The sequence below is a fragment of the Elaeis guineensis genome, chromosome 4 (assembly GCF_000442705.2).
Source record: "Elaeis guineensis isolate ETL-2024a chromosome 4, EG11, whole genome shotgun sequence".
NCBI classification, from domain to species: Eukaryota; Viridiplantae; Streptophyta; class Magnoliopsida; order Arecales; family Arecaceae; genus Elaeis; species Elaeis guineensis.
In genome coordinates this window covers 66960966-66968004 of record NC_025996.2, presented here as the reverse complement: position 1 = coordinate 66968004, position 7039 = coordinate 66960966, and positions in this window count along the sequence as shown.

Sequence of the window (7039 nt, the reverse complement as noted above, 5' to 3'; positions counted from 1 at the left end):
ATTTCTTACAAAGATATTGGATAAGTCCATGGTCTCCAAATTTTTCTATAGCAAAATCAAGAAACTTTTGAAGTCCAGCCTCATATTCTGGCGAGAGTCTGCTCAACTTCATCCACCCTTATCCATTATAAAAAATGTGATACTGCAATTAAATCATATGTGGAAATAAGACACAACATAATAACATCAAGATAATTATCTATAGAATTAATTATAATTTTTAAACTATCCAAATTGAATTATCAATTAATTAATGTACATAATTCTTGCATCCGTATAAAAATATATAAATGTATGGATGTCAAAAAATATGTATATTAATCAAAAGATGGGTCCATGGTTCTATGTATGGCCTAAAACCAACCGTAAAGTGGCATGGTCTATAACCCACCAGCACAGTCCAGAACCCGATAGCCCAAAACCCACCGGCACGGCCCAAAACCATAGGATCATTACATAGGCAAACAAAAAATATTATTTGCATTAAATATCATTTTCAAATACCAATGCATTATAAACAAAAAATATTATTTGCATTAAACATCATTATATACTAATACATTATAAATAAATATTTAAAAAAATAAAAATATATTAAATTTCATTTTCAGATATACAATAAATACATTCTATTACCAACTAATAGGTAAAAATAGGTCCTATCCCATTCAAAAATTACAATAATTCTATAAGTTCATTATAGTAATCAAACAATATGCAACAGTGATCAAAAAATTTTGAAAGTATTTTTTTTAGTTCTCCTATATAGAGAAAATAAAAAAAAAATACTGTCCAAAATTTTTTTCGAACCCTCAGCAAACTGTTTGATTACTATAATTATCTATAGAAATATTTGTAATTCCTAAACTATCCAAATTGGATAATCAATTGATTATTATACATAATTCTTCCATCTGTATAAAAATATATAAATGTACGAATGTCGTATATTATGTATACTAATCAATTGACGGGTTTATCATTATGCTATGCAATGCAATAAGCAAAAGCAATAGAGATTAAACAGTAACCCAAGAAATTTTATGCAATAAATTCCACAACAAGGATTACATTAATTCTAAAGTGAAAGGAGGCTCAAATTCACTATTTAATCATGCATTGCAATGTTACTTTCCATATCTGCTACAAGTAAACTAAATTGGTTGCGGACGGTTGCCTGCTAAATAGCTGCAGGCCATCCAAGATTACCTTATCATTCAAAATTGTTAAAATATTTGTAAAAGAAGAGAAAAAATAAAAGAGAAATATCACTAAAATTATACTAAGAATTAACCATTTTTCACCTAAAATCATCACAACCTCTTTATAAAAAAATATTCTTTTTTTTTTCATAAAGTGGCATGGCTCAGAATCCACCAGCATGATCTAGAATTCGATGGCCCAGAACCCACCGACAGCTCAGAATCCAACAACCTAAAACCTGCCGGCACAACCTAAAACCCGCCAGTATGGCTCAGAACCCATTGGCCCAGAATTCACCGGCCCAGCCCAGAACCCGATGACTCAGAACCTGCTGGCACAATCTAAAATCTACCAGCATGGCTCAGAACCTGCTGGCCCGGCCCAGAACCCACCGGCATAGTTCAAAACCTACCGGCACGACCTAAAACTTGATGGCCCAGAATTCGATGGCACGACCCACAGCCACTGGCAAGGCCTAGAACCCACCGACAGTAATTTTTTTTAAATATTATTATGACATAATTATTATTAAATATTATTATGATATAATTATAAATATAATTATAAAAATAATATGTAAAAGGGAGGCTCAGATTCACTATTTAATCATGCATTACAACATTACTTAAGGTATTCGCTACAAGTAAACCAAATCAGCTACGAACGGTTGCTCACTAAACAGCCGCAAGCCATCCAAGATGATATTGCCGTTCGAAATTGTTAAAATATTTGTAGAAGAAGAGAAAAAATAAAAGAGAAATATCACTAAAATCATGCTAACAATTAACCATTTTTCATCCAAAATCATCACAGTCTCTTTATAAAAAAAAATACTTTTCATAAAGTGGCATAGCCCAGAATCCACCGGTATGGCCCAAAACCCACCAACACAGCCCAGAATCCGATGGCCAAAAATCCGTGGGCACAGCCCAAAATCCGTCGGCATGGTCCAGAACCCGATAGCTCAAAACCCAACGACCTAGCCCAAAACCCGATGATCCAGAACCCACGGACATGGCCCAAAACTTGCCAGCATGGCCTAGAACCTGCTAGCACAGCTCAAAATCCGTCAGTCCGGCCCAAAACCTGCCGACATGGTCCAGAACCTATCGACGCAGTCCAAAATCCGATGGCCTAGAACCCGACGGTACGGCCCATAGCCATCGGTAAGGCCCAGACCCACCGACGATGGTTTTTTTTAAATATTATTATGACATAATTATTATTAAATATTATTATGACATAATTATAAATATAATTATAAAAATAATATGATATAAAATGAAAAAAATAAAAGTCATATCTACAGCTGCAGGGAGGGGGGGTGACACAGAGCTGCGAGGGTCGTTGACAGCGGCACTAAAGGAAGGGGGCGATGGCAAGGTGTGCTGCAGGGCCAAAGGGAGACGGGACCAAAGGTGGCCGGGGCCAAGGGAGCAGGACACAGGGCCAAAGGGGGCTGACGGCGGGGCCGAGGGAAGAGGGAGGCAGGGCTAAGAAAAGGTGGGGTCGAGGGAAGAGGGAGGCGGGGTCGGGGAAGGCGAGGTTGGGGGAAGAGGGAGGTGGGGCCGGGCGAAGAGGGAGGCAAGGCTGAGGGAGGCCAAGGAAGAGGGAGGTGGGGCACGAGGCCAAGGGAGATCGGGGAAGAGGGAGCCAACGGTGGTGCTAAAGGGAGGGGGTAGTGGCGGGGTGAGCCGATGGTGGAGAGGGTAGAGATCGGATGGAGAGAAGAGAGAGAGGAGGAAAATTAAAATGCCGACGTAAAATGAAGAAGAGGGGGCAGGCTGGGAAAAAAATCTAATCTATGGTAGCAGTTTTAAAAACCACTATCATATGCCAACTATTGCAGTGGTTATGTATAACTGCTACCATATGTGACCTATGGTAGTGCTGCATAAACACTACAATAGACATATGGTAGCGATTATGAATAACAGCTGCCATAGGTAGAATATAAATTTTATATTTTTTTCTGAATATAATATAATTTTAAAATTTAAAGTCCATATTCATCGTTCATTATCTAAGTAATTATCGTTAGAGTGTCATCACAAAAGATCACCTCGATTTGATAGTTCTAATTATATCGATCAATAAAATTTGATTTTGATGGTCACGAATAATCGTATAATGATTTAATAGATAGAGATTACTAATGGGCTCGAAAATTTATAATGATAATCTTGATGACGTTTGTAGCACACTATCAAAATTTTACTTCAATCAGATATCATTATCATAATCAGTTTAATATGGGATGATTCCGATTGTTAAGTGAAAAATAAATAATCAAAAGGTCAAATGGCATCCGATTATCAGATAATTTTTTAGATAAATGATCTTTGCTAATATTTTAATCATTTTTATGGTGGTAATCATAAAATTTAAACTGTGCATATATGAACGATCTAAAATTATATATCTTTTAACACTCATTCTAAAAGCTTTAAATAATTATGCTTGTGCTTTTGTAAGATTTGCTTAATGTGGACGGTTCATGTAGGTACAGTTTGAATTTTATGATCATCACTGTATAAATAATTAAAATAGTAGTAAAGATTATTTATCTAAAAAATTATTTTATAATTGGATATCGTTTAATCTTTTCATCACTTATTTTTTATTTAACGATCAAAATCATCTCGTACTAAATTGATCATGATAATGATGTCTGATTGAAATAAAATTTTGATAGTATACTACAAACATCATCAAGATCATTGTTGTAAATTTTCAAACCTATCGGTGGTCTCTATCTATTAGATCATCATGCGACCGTTCGTGACCATCGAAATTAAATTTTATTGATCAACATAGCTAGGGCTATCGGATCAAAGCGATCTTTTATAACCATACTTTAACGATAATTATTTAGATAATGAACAGTGAAGATGAATTTTAAAAAAAATATAAAAAAAATTATATTCAGCATATATAGCAGTAGTTGCATAAAATCGCTGCTATAATCAGTTATAATAGTGGTTATTATTAACCGCTGCCATAGGTTCGACCTATAACAGTGGTTATACCTAACTGCTATCATGGATCGAATATATTATAGCGATTACTTTAATCACTACTATATGTCAAACCTATAGAAGCGATTACACATAACCGCTGCTATAGGTCGAACCTATGACAGCGGTTATTTGTAACTGCTGCTATATCTTCAATCTACGGCTGCGGTTAGTCAACAGTTATAATATCTAGAATCTATTACAGTGGTTATTTGCAACCACTGCTATAGGTTAGGACTATTGCTACGGTTATGTTTAACCGCTGCCATGGGTCGTCTATGGCAGCGATTATTTATAACTGCTGCCATATATTCACAATATAGCAGCGGTTATAAATAATCTCTGTTATACTTGCTATGATAGTGATTTTTAATTTGCTATCATAGTAAGCACTGTCGTAGGCCCGTTCGGTAGTAGTGCCATCCGCTTCCATCCCCCTCCTCATCCCTTTTAACCCTCTCTCTCTCATGATAAATAAGGAATCCTAACCCAAAATCCTCATCTGCCACCCTACCGCACCCCTCCCCTAATCCACCTACACCCTACCTCCTAACAATCATGCCATCACCCTTCTCTTTGGGCTTACACCCTCTTCTTCATCCCACCCTTTTCCACCTGCTTCTCTATAGTGTCACTGCACTGGAAGTTCACTATATTGTAACCCTCAAAGCTCTTTAACGGCTTGAGAAAATATGCTAGCCCCTCCAACATCGTTCCAAGATAAGAGGGCCTAACCATGATCTCTTTAGTCCGTCTTTTTTCTTCTTTCCCCCATCCCTCTCATTAATTTTTTTTCCGATCCTGTATCACTCTTCTTCATTCTTCCCCCAAAAAGTAGACATCCCTCTCTTCTTTTAGATCGCCACTTATCCCATTCTCCAGCCTTTACCTCATGATTCTCTTCCTTTCCATATATATTTCTCCAAACCCTAACCCTAAATGAGAAAAAAATCTAGGTTTCCCAAAGCTTCTCCCCAAAATATTTAAAAAAAAAAAATCAGAAAAATTTATTTTTTTCTCCTTCCCTTATGGTCATTTTTTGATCCTTGCTTCCCCTAACATTTTTTTTAGAAAAAAATCCTACTCCCCCTAGCAGCATCACCTTCATTTTCCTTTTTCTTGTATCCCTTCCTCTTTCGTCATTTTTTCCCATTAAACAAACTAACATCAAAAACTAAAATAGCATGATTAAATATTTTACCAAAAAAATCAACCCCGGCAACATGTGTTCTTTGATCTTCCAACTTTTTTTAGAATTTTTTTTTAAAGAAAATTCTCCATCTCCACATGTCCTTACTTTCCTTGTTTACCTATTTGACCCAATTCCTCCTCCGTTCATTGACACTTGTAAAAAAGAGAGGATGTCCACCACATGTCCCTTAATATCGAGAGAAAAAAAGAAAAAAAAATAATCACACATAATTTTTTCTATTCTTCTATCTTATTTTTTTAAAGTATTTCTCTGGCATACCTTTATCAAAATGGAGAAATGAAGTGCTGTTCAAAATAGCAACCCTCCTTACTATTTCTTCATCCTAACCTTCCATGGAAAGAGGAAGGCGGCTCTATTGGAAGAAAAAAAGGCCGAGGAGCATGTGCTACACCTCCCCCATCGATGAGGATAAATAGTGTCGAGACACATGTATTACATAAGGATGATCTGCTCTAAATTATTTAAAGTTACTGTATAAATCTTTCCTTGATCTTAAAATGATCTACTGTCGATGAGCTTCCGATTCCGTCCATGCACAAAATTCGATCTCGTCTCAATCAAATCAATCAATCCAATCATCCGATGTGGCCGATTATCAACGGATGTAGCATATGTGGCAGGAAAGTAATCTTGATTTCTTTCCTACGTCCATTTTGGTTCCACATATATCGTATAATGCTATTTTTTTCTCTGAACCAAAGGATCAAAATAGGATTTGCATATCATATCATATTTAAAGTACATCACATCGTGAGGTCCTCATCTGTGGTAGAAGAACAGCATAGGATAATCCAATACCCTACTTATCTGCAATAGAAGAACAATATGATCCAAAGAGAGAAAATATGATATCTTCTTCAATCGACGTGTGTCTCTTATTGTATTCTCTTTTAATATATTTGTATTGATGTTTGGTGTTCTTAGTAGCAGCTTTAAAGGTGAAGCGTAAACGATCACCTACTAAACCTGTGGCTGGGTAAGCAACGGAGTTCAATATCACTGCCTCAAGCTAAAGCTTTGGTGGTTGAAGAGAAAGAGGCTGTCATGGATCTGGGACCTTATTTGTAGTGTGATAATGTACAGATGGGTCTATCTATTGATCCCATAATGTTGTGGCAAGAGAAATTTGAGACTAAAAAATTGAAAAGACCTATAGGTACTCCAAGTATAGATATTGCTCAACCAAATCCTATGTTTGATACTGGATATAGGCCTACTATCTCTGTTCACATTGGGGTGTCTTACCTATGGAGGTGGCTACAAATTCATCATCATGTTTGGTGTTCTTTATTGCAGTTTAAAGGTGAAGCGTAAACAATCACCTATTAAACCCAAGGGACTGGGTAAGCAACGGAGTTCAACATCACCGTCTCAAGCCAAAGCTTTATTGGTTGAAGGGAAAGGAGTTATCAATGTGTAGAGGGGGGGGGGGAGCGGAAGTGGTGTAGCTAAATCCCGATCCAACCCACTCCCTTGTAACCCAAGCCGGTGGAAAACTGTACGTCCAATTCTGAGTCTTCTAAGAAATTACTGCTTTGAATCAACTTGGAACCACAAGTCGACTTAAAGATGAATCAAACTAGGAATAACACTTATAAATACATGC